Below are 16,472 nucleotides of genomic sequence, written 5' to 3'. Positions count from 1 at the left end.
ATATTGTTTAAATTAATTTCTGACAAAAATACATGTAAGCCTGAAAATTATTTCCTTGATATTATAATTAGTATTTATAAAATATAACATTATACAAAAATAATCACACACATATACAGTTTACATTGTATATGCATATAATGAAAAGTCCCAGAGTTATTAAAATGTCAAAGTTTTTATTCCAATACTGATTTTAATTAATTGGCTAAATATTTGATAATTTAAATCAAGATTTTATTTGTTTCAGACAGGTTAATGTTTTAAAATTTCAATACTTGAAGACTTTGTGACGATATACATTGTACCTATATAATTACAGACAGAAATAAATTGATGGTACACACATACTCATAAGTCTGCACATGTCTGCACATGTACCATTAATTTCATAAATATTGCTTTTAATACAAAATTTCAAAAAAGAAATATTGAACTGCATATGGATTATTTTCAGCTATGATTCACTCTGGTATGGGGCCTACCCACTTGCAGAATTTTCTAGCAACATGCAACATACCTCCTCCAAACCAGTCTACCATCAGGAGCCATGAAAAGGAAATGTCTTCATCATTTTTAAATCAGGTAAAAGTCCATATCATATTTAATGTAAGAATTATATCACTGACAAACTTTTTGATTCATGTTAAAATTGGCACCTCTTTTAATTTGTCCATTTTGTATAAATTTCTGAAACATCTAATTGACTTGAGCCAGCTAGAGTGTTCAATTAATTTTGTTCCTATATTTTGATAAGTAATATGAGTGACATGTTTGTTTTCTTCAGAGGTCAATAAATGATCATTACATTTTGCAGGCAAAACAGTTATGTGAGAAGGCAAGAGAGGAAGAAAGGAACAGTGTAGAGGACTCAAGGATGGAAGCAAGTTTTGATGCTGCATGGTAGACACGTGGGTCTGGATGTCAGTACAACAGTAACACAGGTATACACATGTAGCTTGCATAATAATATTGAGCATACCATGTACATGTATATAGTCTCTACTGATTTCTAATTACATGTACTCGAGCTTCTTGGCTCATTGTTCAAAGAGCAATTGCCGGCTTATATGCCAGCCTATTCAAGGCAAGAATTCCACCACTTTGTCGCCAAATTAAAGTTATTAGTTTAAAAATAAAGTATATACCCTAAACCTCTTTTCAGATAATACTAACGCTAAATAAAGCAACAAAAACTAAAAAAAAAAAGTTTTATCTTTAATAAGAAACATCAGTAATAAAGACTTTGAAAAAACTTCAGTCCTATTAGTGAAACAACATAGTTAATTTGCATAAAGTTTTTTATATTAGCACTTTTAAACTAACTGTCTAATTATTTATTTATATTGATATTTTTTTCAGAAGAATATTTTTTTTCAAATTAGAAAATTATAAGTCCTTAATTATTTTCTTCGTATCATTATTATGTTTTTAATTGTGTAACATCATATTCCAGTGTTTGAAATTTTTGTTTTTTATCGGTTATTACAATATGAATGTATGATTCATGTACAAAATTCTACTTTGTAAATGAGCCCGGATCTCTGTAATTCTGATTACTTTGATTTATCATTTCTTTGTACATGTACATATCTAAAGAATCACTATCAAAGCCCGTTATGCATAAATTATTCCATGTATCCAACTATAGTTGACAGCAAATAAATTTTAAGACAGCATATAGAATTAAATAGATTTAAATTACAAGAGGACTCCCATGTCAATTTCAATAGTCCCAGCCAACTGACGTCAAACACAAAGATAGCCACACAAGATTTAATACAGACACATTAGGCTCGATCTGCTGACCTTTTGCTTGACAAAATTTACAATCTGGTAGAATTATCAAGAAATCAACTTAACTAATTTTCAAAGAGTTATCACAGAGAAAAAAAATTAGAAATGGAAATATTATATAATCAGTTAACCTTAATCAATCATATGCATATCACTTACATAATAGCCATTGTATATGCAGCAAGATAATTAGTTATGATACATATATGTCATTATGCCTGCATAATTTTAGTATATTTGTCATTTACATTTATTAGAGTAAGATTTTCTATTTTCTTAAAGGTAATAGTACCCTTATTGGGCCAAATACAGGCAAAGTTATCGATTTTGACCATCGAACTCGAGTCTGCAGTATTTGCCAATATCATCTAGCAAGATCAGAAATGGTTCCACCACATGACTGTAACAGGAATTGGGAAGGTATGTATATTATATGTGGATCAGGTCTCTTCATTGAATTGACAATAAGGTTTCATTTTAAAACTGTTGGGATGAAAGTATGGGTTGGTTACATAATAAAATCCCAATAGGCCCAAATTTATGGCAAATTTGATCATGTACAAGCCCAAGTTTTTGCAGACAAACAGACAGACAGAAGGACAGTAAAAAGTATGTACCCCTGAATCTTAATTACGAGGACATTAAAAATTGTATTTTTAAAATGATCTTGTCACAATAACACGCATGTTAAAAGTATAAAAGTTCTTCATGAAGCACATATACTACATATGTTTAAAATTAAGTTATATTTACAAAAGTGGATCAAACTCAAACTCAAGTCAAACATTTTTGTACCCAAAGAAAGGTCTTGTTACAAGAAATTGACTTTTGAAATATGATAGTCATATCTTAAACAATCAAAAGGCATGGGCAAGGTTAAAAATTTTGCAGACAGTCAGACAGGGACAGACAGAGCAAAAACTATATCCTAAACCTTGAATTACATGGGCATAGAAATTGATTTACAAATTGAATAAACGTGTATTAGCAATCTTTATATATTGTCTTTTTTTCTCAATAGGTTCAAGTAAGGCCATGGAGTCAGACATGGCAGCGAGTATGTTAAGAAGGATGAAAGAGGATGGATTTGAGATCAGTGCTATTCATGCCGATAATGACTCCACTACCTCTGCACGCCTAAAAACTAAATTTGACCAATTGGAGAAAAGATGTGACAAAAACCATCTTAAGAAAAACATTTCAAAACAACTTTACAGCCTATCTAAGTAGTATAAACAGCTGAAACAAGGAGTTGTATGTTACATTACCAAATCTTTCATGCACCCATTATCTATCAAAGGCCAGTCAGAAGAAGAGATGGGACAGAAATTGGACATGGTTGTGCCTCACTTATTTGGTAACCACAGTTTGTGTTCAACCAGCTGGTGTGCATACCACAAGAATCCAACAACTTACAGATTAGAAGTAGATGTTGATATACATGGGCATGCAGACCATTAATATAATTGTCTGAATGTATACTTATAGTTGCTTGAAATATGCCAAAAGTTTAGAGTGAAATGCTTAATTACCAGTTAATAGTACACATGACAACTAAATTTCAATCGTATGTTGATTAATATTTGTAAATGGATCAATCATGTCTAAGTCACTGCATGAAACTGATAAATACATTAGATTAATTTGAAATGTGAATACAATTACTAAGTATTAATTCCTTTATTTCCTTTATTTGAAATATTGGCCCTGACTTTTTTCCAACAGAATGAAATATCTGCCAGATGGAAAACCTTTTATGGATGACTCATTAAGGAATGCCCTAAACAACATTACTTCAAGCTTAAAGAGAATGCTTCCTCAACTTGTACATCTGGGTTCTACTCAAAGCAACGAAAACTTCAACAATATGGTTGCCTCTAAAGCACCTAAACGCCGGTGAGAAGTAGTGCATTTAGCCATATAATTAAAATCTGAAACATTTTTATGTGGAAATTTGTTTATTGTGTGCCTGTCCATCTTTGTTTAACATGTATTCAAGTTAATTTTCCTATGGAAAATTGAACTGCATATACAGGCAGTTATTAAGTAGTACTTCAGCAGTTTTATGAATTTCAAACAGTTTAAGGCAGTTTGATTTTACTGTTGTTTCATAACTGCAATGCATGGGGAAGTATAACAACTTTTCAAACAACTTGTGCTAATGATTACTTATGATAAGATAATTATACATACATTAATAAGGTAAAAAAAAATGTAAATCTTATCATAAACAAACCATTAATGATTATTAACCTGACCAGTACCCATAAATACTTCATCTTTACATGTGTCATCAATATTCATGTATTACAATAATTATTTATAATTAAGTTTATTTTAGAATTCTTATATTTAGTACATGTATATACTTTATATAAGGTTAATGAGGATGACTTTCTCTCACCTGGGGTAATGTCAAAGGTGCATGGCCTAAGAATGGACAAGAAGAGACTATGGAGTAAGAGAAAACAGTCCACAGTTGCTTTCAAGAGGAGAAGACTTCTCCTAAAGGTTTATTACTTGAATATTTGAAATAAATCTATAAATATGTAGTTCCATAGTTCATTAAACAATATCAGATTAATATTAATAGTTATATAATTGTCCCTACAGAGTCGATAACCACTATAGGTATTTTGGGTCACAGTAAAAGAATCAATATTTAATTATAGTACATATATGGAAATATGGAAATATAAAAAAAAATCTGTGTATTGATATTTCTTAATCTTTTTGATCCAGAAAAGAAAGCAGAAAAGAGAGTATTCCTTGCATTTGCGAGAAGGACAGACATACGAAAGCAACATAGAGTCTGTTGCAGAAGTGGACATTGAAAGCATTCCAGGTATTAGAGAAATTTACTAAACAAGATCGATACAATGTAACATTATAAATTTATTGCTTGATACTGTAAATCACTTTTTATTCGCGAGAACTTTTTATTCGCGTAATTACGCGAGACAGGGTGCTCGCAAAAATTAAATTCTCGCGTATAATAGTATTCCTAAAGATTGTATAGAGCAATAACCACAATTCGTTAAAATTTTGTCTCACTTATCAAGAGTCAATGACTATCTTGCGAAAATAAGATGTTGCGAAAATTAAGTGATCTACAGTAGTGAGGGAGACATTAAGATTTTTTTGCTCATTAAAATCATATTCCCCGAGAGAAATTTTTATGCTCCAAGTCAGTAGACCGAACAATGATTCATGCAATGTTTTCCAGTCAACATCTTAGGAACTCTTTTGTTTGACATTGTCTTGTTTTTTTCGAGCAACATATCTCAGTTTAATTTTATAAATTATAGTATATAATAACACTGTATAATTACAATCAGATGACTGATTAAAAACCCTTGGCCTCTTTTGTAAGATCCCCCCTTTTTTGTACTTCTTATCTCCCCCTGTCAAGAACATGTAGCTCAGTTCATGACAAAACAGAAGTGAAGTAATTTTTACTGATGTTGAATCCTAGCTGCCTTGATTTATAGGTGCTCTTTGTGAGGGGATGCTCTACTATGTGGTGCTGTTGTTTTTCTTTTTCTTGGATAAATTTAACCTAAGCATTTTTTGGTTCCAGGTAAACTTGATCCCAAGGAAGGAGAATTTGTTGTGTTCGATATTGAAACAACTGGATTGTCTCGAGACAGTGACCTTGTGCAGTTGTCTGCTTTTGATGGTGATAGTGAATTTAACATTTACATTCAGCCTAATCAGCCAATTAGTAAAAATGCCACAGCAATATCTGGAATTACATATTCATTTGAGAAAAACACTGTTTATTACAATGGCAAAGAAGTGGAATCTGACAATTTGAGATCAGGTTTAGTAAAATTCAATGAATACCTGCAAAGGCATGATAACCCCATATTAGTTGGCCACAACATAATGTCATATGACATACCTGTTTTGAACAACAAACTACATGAGTGCAGCATGCTGTCTGATTTTATATTACATATTTACGCATGTGCCGATACACTTAAAATTGCCCGAAAGATGTTCAAGAAAGAAGTTGTAGGCAACTACAAGCAATCTACATTGGTTACAAGTTTACTGGGCAAGAGTTATGCTGCTCACAACTCTCTAGAGGATGTGAAAATTCTGCATGAAATGTTTGTTTCTAAGATGAAATGTAATTCTGAAGATTTATTTCCATTTCATATTCATAACCTTCAGAAGTCATTTAAACCTCTGGTAGAGGAGAAGTTCATGTCATCCTTGACGTCCAGAAAGATTGCAGCAGCTGGACTTGGATTGAAGCACATATATTTGGTTCATAAAAGGGATAAACTCTCTGGTGTGAAGACTCTATTAGGAGAGCATGGTGTGAAGGGGAAAGTTGTGTCCAAAATTTTGAAATATCTGAGTGAGCATGAAGAGTGATGATCAAAATGTGCTGATCAAGTGAAATATCATGTTTGAGTGTATCAGCTCGGAGGCGGTAATAGGCCGCTCATCATGTATATTTATGTATCTATTATATTGAAGTGAAATATCATGTTTGAGTGTATTCGGAGGCGGTAATAGGCGGCTCATCATGTATATTCATGTATCTATTATATTCAAGTGAAATATCATGTTTGAGTGTTTTATCTCCGAGGCGGTAATAGGCCGCTCATCATGTATATTTATGTATCTATTATATTCAAGTGAAATATCATGTTTGAGTGTATTCGGAGGCGGTAATAGGCCGCTCATCATGTATATTCATGTATCTATTATATTCAAGTGAAATATCATGTTTGAGTGTTTTATCTCCGAGGCGGTAATAGGCCGCTCATCATGTATATTTATGTATCTATTATATTCAAGTGAAATATCATGTTTGAGTGTATTAGGAGGCGGTAATAGGCCGCTCATCATGTATATTCATGAATCTATTATATTTCAAGTGAAATATTATGTTTGAGTGTATTCGGAGGCGGTAATAGGCCTCTCATCATGTATATTTATCTATTATATTCAAGTGAAATATCATGTTTAAGTGTATTCGGAGGCGGTAAAAGGCCGCTCATCATATATATTTATGTATCTCATATTTCAAGTGAAATATCATGTTTGAGTGTATTCGGAGGCGGTAATAGGCCGCTCATCATGTATATTCATGTATCTATTATATTTCAAGTAAAATATTATGTTTGAGTGTATTCGGAGGCGGTAATAGGCCGCTCATCATGTATATTTATGTATCTATTATATTCAAGTGAAATATCATGTTTGAGTGTATTCTGAGGCGGTAATAGGCCACTCATCATGTATATTTATGTATCTATTATATTAGTGAAATATCATGTTTGAGTGTATTCGGAGGCGGTAATAGGCCACTCATCATGTATATTCATGTATCTATTATATTCAAGTGAAATATCATGTTTGACTGTATTAACTCGGAGACGGTAATAGGCCGCTCATCATGTATATTCATGTATCTATTATATTCAAGTGAAATATCATGTTTGAGTGTATTCGGAGGCGGTAATAGGCCGCTCATCATGTATATTTATGTATCTATTATATTTCAAGTGAAATATCATGTTTGAGTGTATTCGGAGGCGGTAATAGGCCGCTCATCATGTATATTCATGTATCTATTATATTTCAAGTGAAATATTATGTTTGAGTGTATTCGGAGGCGGTAATAGGCCGCTCATCATGTATATTTAATTTATATGTATATTACATTGGTATGTTATGGAGCCAAAAATACAAAGTCAACAGTATAAACTTTCTTAGTTGTTTATTTTTAAACACACACCTTTAAAACAAAATAAATAAAATATTTATTTATTATAATATATTTTCTTGATATCTTGTTTACGCTTAAAATTCAGTGGATATCATGCATTAAATAAGTTAAAATATCCCAAAATTGTAACCTCACAGTGGTTTTGTTTGAAATTAAGAAATAAATTAAAATGAATTTACTTAGATTGGAACATCAAACAGATTGTATTTATTTGTGTCAATTAAATCAGATTTGTACTTTAAAAGATACCTGCACATGCAGATACATCCGCTAAGGAAATTCAATATCGCATAGGGTCCAAACTTTCATTTTCATTCAAAATTGATTTGGAGATTTAGATCATTTTAAGACTTATGAATCATTATTCAGTACATGTAGGTACATGTAATGCATTGCTTAGTATTTGTTCAAATCATGCCCTCCAGGGGTAGGGCGGGCCACAATAGGGAATCCAAGTTTGATACAGAAATATATAGGAAAAATCTTCTCAAGAACCATTGAGCCAGGAAAGCTGAAATTTTGGTGGATGCATCCTGTGGTAGTGTAGATTCTAAAATGGGGGGGGGGAGGAGGGGGATAGAGGGCCACCATAGATATAAGAAGAGGGGAAAAAGAACTTCACCAGAGTTACTCAGGTTAGCGATGTGGGCCATGGTCCGCTTGTTGGTGTTCAGTTATAGTAATGGGCAAGCTTGATATCAAAATGACCTCAACATTGAATACTTATCAAATTGTTTTAACCGAATAAAAACATATATATCATATTTCCAAAACCAGATTCGTTCTTTTTTTCTCAAAACAATCGCTTTTGTATGAAAAGTGTTGCTACTCAGAGAAACGACCTGTGTCAATGAATGTACCTGTGAAATATAGAAGCCCTGGCACAGTCGTGGCTACGGTTAAATGTTTGTCAGAATCCAAGGTCAACGTGGAAAGGTGAAACAAAAGGTACAAACAAGAAGGCTTTACAAGAACTATTCAAGTGAAATATTAATACTAAAATATTAAACCGATTGTTATTAAGTTATAGCCAAAATGTCAATATTGTTTGTATGTGTGGGGAGGGCCTTGTTGAATTGAATACACTTATAAAACATACAGCTGCTCAAAAGTTATTCCCAGGGTTAAAATTGGTCAAATTCCAAGGTGAAGGTCAAGAGGTAAAATATATATATATTTATAAATTTATATATCTATGGAAAGGACTTGTCACAGTAACGTATGAAAGCCCTCGCACAAAATTTCACGCGTTAAGGTTTTTGTGGACAAACAAACAGAATGGTTGACAGGGCAAAAACTACATGTATATACCCAGATCCTTTGATTAGTGGGGCATACAAACACATACCGTAATAAACATACCCTGTAATATAAACTCTTTACCAAAGCAAAATTATTAAAAACATTTCAATCTAATTTTGTCTTCAAACTGTCAAATGAAAAATATGCTTTTTAATCCTTTGTCTAAACAGCTGTTGAAAAACTTGTTGCTAAGGAAAAATTCAACATGGTTACTTCCATGGCAACCAGTCAAATATTTTAGAATAAACTACGATACATACCTTTTTCTCAATATTGTCTCATATATGTGGTTTTGTTTGAATTACAATGTGACCATGATTCACCGATTGTCTGATCTTAAAAAGCCCAGTATTAATATTACTTATAACGCACACGTATAAAACATTATATAGCATATTATATCCAATGAAAATTTGACAGGTTTCCATGACAACTGCGCATGTAAAAATGATCACATTAACACATTAAGATTTTCTTAGTGAAATTATCAAATTAATCGATGTTGAGCTAATTGAATTTTTTTAATATGAAAATCGAATTTGAAGATCATAATTATGTCTCTTTTTACAACAAAAGCACAATACATGGACAAATATAGTTGCTATGACAACTATTAAAACTCATTTAAAAATTAAAAATTCTGGATTAATATGTGATACATGTAGATTCATCCAAATATTAGTTTTTCCAACATTTTTTAATCCAAAAATTATATATAAACACAAGTTAATCTATCTTAAAATATTTCTGATGTTGCCATGGCAACGATTTTGAAAGTCAATTATTTTGGATTTAAGAAAAAACACACCTTTTATTTCTTAGTATATTTTTCATAAAGTTCAAATTCACATTATACTTGATTGAGATGAAAATATGTCTCTGCGTTTTTATTTAATTTATGCTCAAAAACGTATAAAAAATGCAATTTTCCAAAAATGGTCAATTTAGCAAAACATTGAGATTTTAGTGATTTAATTAGATACAATGGTGATAGACAAATGTAAATAACTTGCATCATTTATGTTGCTTTAAGTCTTGTTCTTAAGAAAATATAATTATTTTATATACAAATTTAACGGTTGTTTAATTATTTTTGTTTAAAAAATGTCAAAAACAGTGCCTCGAGAGGCGTTCAGGAGGCCAAATTTAGCCATGTGTGGTTACCATGGTAACGGCACCCCCAATGAATTTTTTTGTGCTAAATTTCAAAAAAGGGTGTTTTATAAGTAATAATTATAAAATTTGAACAAAATCGGTGACATCACCTTTCCACCGATTATTGAGAAACTTTGGTTCTTATAGAGAATGGCTCTTAACATGCATTCTCTGTAAGCACCAAAAAATTTACTATAGGGCTTGGAAACGACATATCTACGATTTTGATGAAATTTGCACCACAGGTGCACCTTGGTACAAAACCAGCAAATATGGTGTTAGAAGTTTCCCACGTGCACCCGGTTGCCATGGAGACGGATCCAATGAATTTGGCCATTTTCGGCCATTTTTGACCAAACAAAAACATGAAAATTGAGGAAATATGAATGCATTTTTATCTTTATGTAGTGAACTCAAATATAAATCTTTGTATCATAAGAAAACATAAACTGTTAAAGAATACAGGGCATAAAACCAGTTATTCCAGAATTGACCCCACTCTTAGAAAACGGTTCTGCAAAATAGCATCGTTTCTCAAAATGTGAAAAATGGAAAATTTGGCATTTTTTGAGAAATTTAAGGTTAAATAAAAAAAATTGTCTACGGAAATTTTTCAAATCATATGCGTGTCGTCAAACGTCATTATTAGTAGTGTCCCCTCATGAAAAAATTGGAGTGGGATCTCAATGCTATTTTTAGTAACATGTATCTAAAAATAGCATATTTCAGAAAAATCCAAAAAATGAAATTTGGACAGAGTTTAAGATGCCATTGCTAGGTAATTATGAAATATACTGTAAAAGTCAATATGCTAATGTCCGAGACTGGACACCAATAACTGCCATGCATATTATTTTCAGGGATTTCAGTTTTCTATTTATAGCTTTCAAATGCCTAAATATAGATATGTCTCATAAAATGATGAAAAATGTCATTTTTCCATCATTTTGAAGCTCCACTGAATCATAAATAATAAAAATATGGATCTCTCCAATATTTCATCAATACGAACAAGGAATAGTATAATATCTCACAAATTATTGAGGATAGGCTCTCATATCTATAAATAGTACAAATGTCTAAAAATAGACACATATGAAATTAACTGCTTAATGTTGATTTTCCACCAATTCTCAAATTAGAGATGGGAAATTTACCGACTTACTGTCATTAAATGTAACTGATATTATGTGACTGACAAGAACAAAAGAACATTCAATGGAATGCAGCATGATAAGCAGAGATTTCCTTTTCTATTGATAGTAACGTGTTTAAAAATAGACGTAATGCAAAATAATGGGAAAATGTCGTTTTTTTGTACTTTTTTCTAAAATTTTGGATGAATAATTGCTGACTATCTATTTTCAAATGCTATTGGCATATGGTGACCAACAAGTAAAAGAAAGCCTTAAATCAAATACAAAATGAGAAGGAGTGGTTTCCATTTCTATTTATAGTAACACATGTTTGAAAATAGACGTGATGCAAAATATCGGGAAAATGTCATTTTTTGTACTTTTTTCTTACATTTTGGATGAATAATTGCTGACTATCTGTTTTTAACTGATATTGGAATATGGTGACCAACAAGTAAAAGAAAGCATATACGAAATACAGAATGAGAAGCTGAGGTTTCCATTTCTATTTATAGTAATACATGTTTGAAAATAGACGTGATGCAAAATATCCGGAAAATGTCATTTTTTGTACTTTTTTCTTACATTTTGGATGAATAATTGCTGACTATCTGTTTTTAACTGCTATTTGCATAGAGTGACCAACAAGTAAAAGAAAGCCTTATATCAAAAACAGAATGAGAAGCAGAGGTTTCCATTTCTATTTATAGTAACATATGTTTAAAAATAGACGTACTGTAAACTATCGGAAAAATGTCATTTTTTGTACTTTTTTCTTACATTTTGGATAAATAATTGCTGACTATCTGTTAAAACTGCTATTGGCATATAGTGACCAACAAGTAAAAGAAAGCCTTATATCAAATACAGAATGAGAATCAGAGGTTTCCGTTTCTATTTATAGTAACATGAGTATAAAAATTGACATATTGTAAACTATCGGAAAAATTTAGTTTTTTCCACTTTTTTCTCACATTTTGGATGAATAATTGCTGACTATCTGTTTTAACTGCTATTGGTATATGGTGACCAACAAGTAAAAGAAAGCCTTATATCAAATACAGAATGAGAAGCAGAGGTTTCCATTTCTATTTATAGTAACATGAGTTTAAAAAATAGACATATTGTAAACTATCGGAAAAATGTCGTTTTTTCTACTTTTTTCTCACATTTTGGATGAATAATTGCTGACTATCTGTTTTAACTGCTATTGGCATATGGTAACCAACAAGTAAAAGAAAGCCTTATATCAAAAACAAAATGAGAAGCATAAGTTTCCATTTCCATTTCTATTTATAGTAACACATGTTTGAAAATACACATACTTCAAATTCTTGAGAAAATATAGACTTTTCTTAACATCGGGAATGGATAATGTGCAGACAAACGGCTGATATTTGTTATTGACGGAAAGTGACTAACGAGCATGAAAAAGCTTTAGCAAAAATGTATAAGAATAATGTGTAAAGGTATTTTTCCATTTCTATCTATACTAACGTATAGTTATAAATAGACATTCAGCGATTAATCAAGAAAATATAGAATCATTCTATTTTCTGAAATTAGGGATAGAAAATTGCAGTCAAACTTTCATTAGCTGTAGCTGACATAATGTACCGACACGTACAAGAGAGCAGTAACCGAAATACATACTAAGGTGGGTTTCCATTTCTTTTTATAGTAACACATGTTTTAAAATAAAGGCTCTTTTATGATCATTATGATCATTTGTGCCTTGTCAGTCGTTGTCGTTCTCATTGTAAACTTTTTATATTTTCATCTTCTAATCAAGAACCACTGGGTTAATTTCAATTTAACTTGCCACAAAGTATCCTTGAATTAAGGAATAATACCTTCTCTCTGTTCGATTTTCACTAAGCTAATACTTTATATTTCTGACCAATATTAGTTTGTTTAAACGCCTATTTATAGCAAAGCCATTTCTGTAACTAAAGTTACTCCCCATCCTCTCATAAAGACAAGTTAATTTTTAGTAGTAGTAGTATTTTAAAACGTAACAAGAATTTTTTTCAAACACTGATATCAATGTATGACAGCTTATTGCCTTGAAATCAAGTCTTTAAAAAGGAGATAAAACTCTAGGGTCATAACAAAATTCGTGTTGGAAGCAAATTATAATTGAATAGGGGGGTCCAAACATGAAATCCTACTTCATGGGAGGGGGATCAAACTTCTTTCAGTTCTTTCAGTACCATTTTTTTTTCTTTCAAACACTACCACTTGGTCATTTGGGTAAGTTCAAGGTCACTGAAAAAAAATTCAATTCGTGTCCGGTCCACATCTTTCTTATGGATAAACTTGGCATGTTCTTATTTCACACAAAGATTTCTCATGACCAAAGATTGTGTCATAACCTTGACCCAAGGTCATTTTAGGAAGTTCAAAGTCACTGAAAAAAAGTTTCATAATTCGTGTCCAGTCCATATCTTCCTTATGGATAAACTTGGTAGGTTCTCATTTCACATAAAGACTGCCCATGCAATAAGAGTGTGTCATGACCTTGGGCCAAGGACATTTGGGGGAGTTCAAGGTTACTGGAAGAAATATTTCATAATTCGTGTCCGGTCCATATCTTTTTTATGGATAAACCTAATATGTTCTTATTTCACACACATATTGCCCATGACCTAAGATTGTGTCATCACCTTGACCCAAGGTCCTTTAGGAAAGTTCAAGGTCACTGAAAAAATTTCATGATTCGTGTCCAGTCCAGATATTTTTATGGATAACCTTGGTATGTTCTCATTTCACACAAAGACTACCCATGACTTAAGGGTGTGTCCTGAACTTGAACCAAGGTCATTTTAGGAAGTTCAAGGTCACTGAAGAAAAATTTCATTATTCGTATCCCCTCCATATCTTTCTTATGGATGAACTTGGTAGGTTCTTATTTCACACAAAGATTGCTCATGACCTAAGAGTGTGTCATGACCTTGATGCAAGGTCATTTGGGGAAGTTCAAGGCCACTTGAAGAAATTTTTTATTATTTGTGTCTGGTCCATATCTTTTTATGGCTAAACCTCAATCTACTATTTCACACAAACCTTGCTTATTACCTGATTTTCTGTCATGACTTTGATCCAAGGTCATTAATGCAAGGCCAAGGTCACTGACAGAAAAAGTTCATAATTCGTGTCTGGTCCGAATATTTAGTCTGGTTTTTTTTTTATTAGGATGAGCCTTCGTTTCATTTATGAAAATATTATGAGCAGTTACATTTGCATTAAAAATGTTTTAGCATTTCTCTCTTCTCTTAGATCCATTAAATATTTATGATTAACACCTCTGAAAAACCCAGCGGGGATATTTAGTCCCGTTTGGACAGTTCTAGTTGAAACTGACATAGTGATTTGAGCCACCGCCTCCTAGGGAAAATTTTCTGGATGCACCAAACAAAAAAATTCAATCGGGCTCGGGCTGTCGACCTGAATATAAACGATAATGCTTAATTCATTAACAAAATCGCTGTCATTTGAGTGTTTTAATGCAAGGAGAACATACTTGTATTGGAATGAGGTGGACGCGTTGGCGCCAAATACAATTAGCCATGTCAGTTACAGCTAATGAAAGTTTGACCGCAAATTTCATATCCCTAATTTGAGAAAAACGAACGATTCTTTATTTTCCTGATTATTTATAAGTATGTGTTACTATAGGCAGAAATGTAAAAATACCCTTAAACATTATTCTTATACACTTTAGCTAAAGCTTTTTCATACTCGTTAGTCATATTCTATCAATAACAAATAAAAGCCGTTTGTCTGCACTTTGACCATTCCTGATGTTAGGAAAAAAGTGTGAAAGTCTACATTTTCTCGAGAATTAGCAGCTATCTATTTTCAAACATGTGTTACTATAAATAGAAACAGAAACCTCTGCTTCTCATTCTGTATTTCATATATGCTTTCCTTTAATTGTTGGTCACTGAATGCCAATAGCAGTAAAAAACATATTGTCTGCAATTGCTCATCCAAAATGTGAGAAAAAATGTAGAAAAAACTACATTTTTCCGATAGTTTACAGTATGTCTATTTTTAAACTCATGTTACTATAAATAGAAATGGAAACCTCTGCTTCTCATTCTGTTTTTGATATAAGGCTTTCTTTTACTTGTTGGTCACCATATGCCAATAGCAGTTAAAAACAGATAGTCAGCAATTGTTCATCCAAAATGGGAGAAAAAAGTACAAAAAACGACATTTTCCCGATATTTTGCATCACGTCTATTTTCAAACATGTGTTACTATAAATAGAAATGGAAACATCTGCTTCTCATTCTGTATTTCGTATATGCTTTCTTTTACTTGTTGGTCACCATATTCCAATAGCAGTTAAAAACAGATAGTCAGCAATTGTTTATCCAAACTTTTAGAAAAAAGTACAAAAACGACATTTTCCCGATAATTTGCATTACGTCTATTTTCAAACATGTGTTACAATAAATAGAAATGGAAACCACTCCTTCTCATTTTGTATTTAATTTAAGGCTTTCTTTTACTTGTTGGTCACCATATTCCAATAGCATTTGAAAATAGATAGTCAGCAATTATTCATCCAAAATTTTAGAAAAAAGTACAAAAAACGACATTTTCCCGATATTTTGCATTACGTCTACTTTTAAACATGTGTTACTATCAATAGAAATGGAAACCTCTGCTTATCATGCTGCATTCCATTGAATGTTCTTTTGTTCTTGTCAGTCACATAATATCAGTTACATTTAATGACAGTAAGTCGGTAAATTTCCCATCTCTAATTTGAGAATTGGTGGAAAATCAACATTAAACAGTTAATTTCATATTTGTCTATTTTTAGACATTTGTACTATTTATAGAGATGAGAGCCTGTCCTCAATAATTTGTGAGATATTATACTATTCCTTGTTCGTATTGATGAAATATTGGAGAGATCCATATTTTTATTATTTATGATTCAGTGGAGCTTCAAATTGATGGGAAATTGACATTTTTCATCATTTTATGAGACATATCTATATTTAGGCATTTGAAACTATAAATAGAAAACGGAAATCCCTGAAAATAATATGCATGGCAGTTATTGGTGTCCAGTCTCGGACATCAGCATATTGACTTTTACAGTATATTTCATAATTACCTAGCAATGGCAACTTAAACTCTGTCCAAATTTCATTTTTTGGATTTTTCTGAAATATGTCTATTTTTAGATACATGTAACTAAAAATAGCATTGAGATCCCACTCCAATTTTTTCATGAGGGGACACTACTAGTACTGACGTTTGACGGAACGCATATGATTTGAAAAATTTCCGTAGACAATTTTTTTTATTTAACC

General features: G+C 31.8%; 1 pseudogene; it reads left to right on the top strand.

Annotated features, from left to right (window-relative positions):
• Positions 1-435: 435 nt before the first annotated feature.
• LOC134254979 (uncharacterized) lies at positions 436-6,644 on the top strand (annotated as a pseudogene).
• Positions 6,645-16,472: the final 9,828 nt, after the last annotated feature.

Source organism: Saccostrea cucullata, unplaced genomic scaffold (genome assembly GCF_032062105.1).
Source record: "Saccostrea cucullata isolate Sc308-1 unplaced genomic scaffold, CSIRO_AGI_Scuc_v1 ctg1367, whole genome shotgun sequence".
In the NCBI taxonomy this organism is placed as follows: Eukaryota; Metazoa; Mollusca; class Bivalvia; order Ostreida; family Ostreidae; genus Saccostrea; species Saccostrea cuccullata.
The sequence above is the reverse complement of the archived record's forward strand: the minus strand, read 5'-3'. Positions and strand labels throughout refer to the sequence as shown.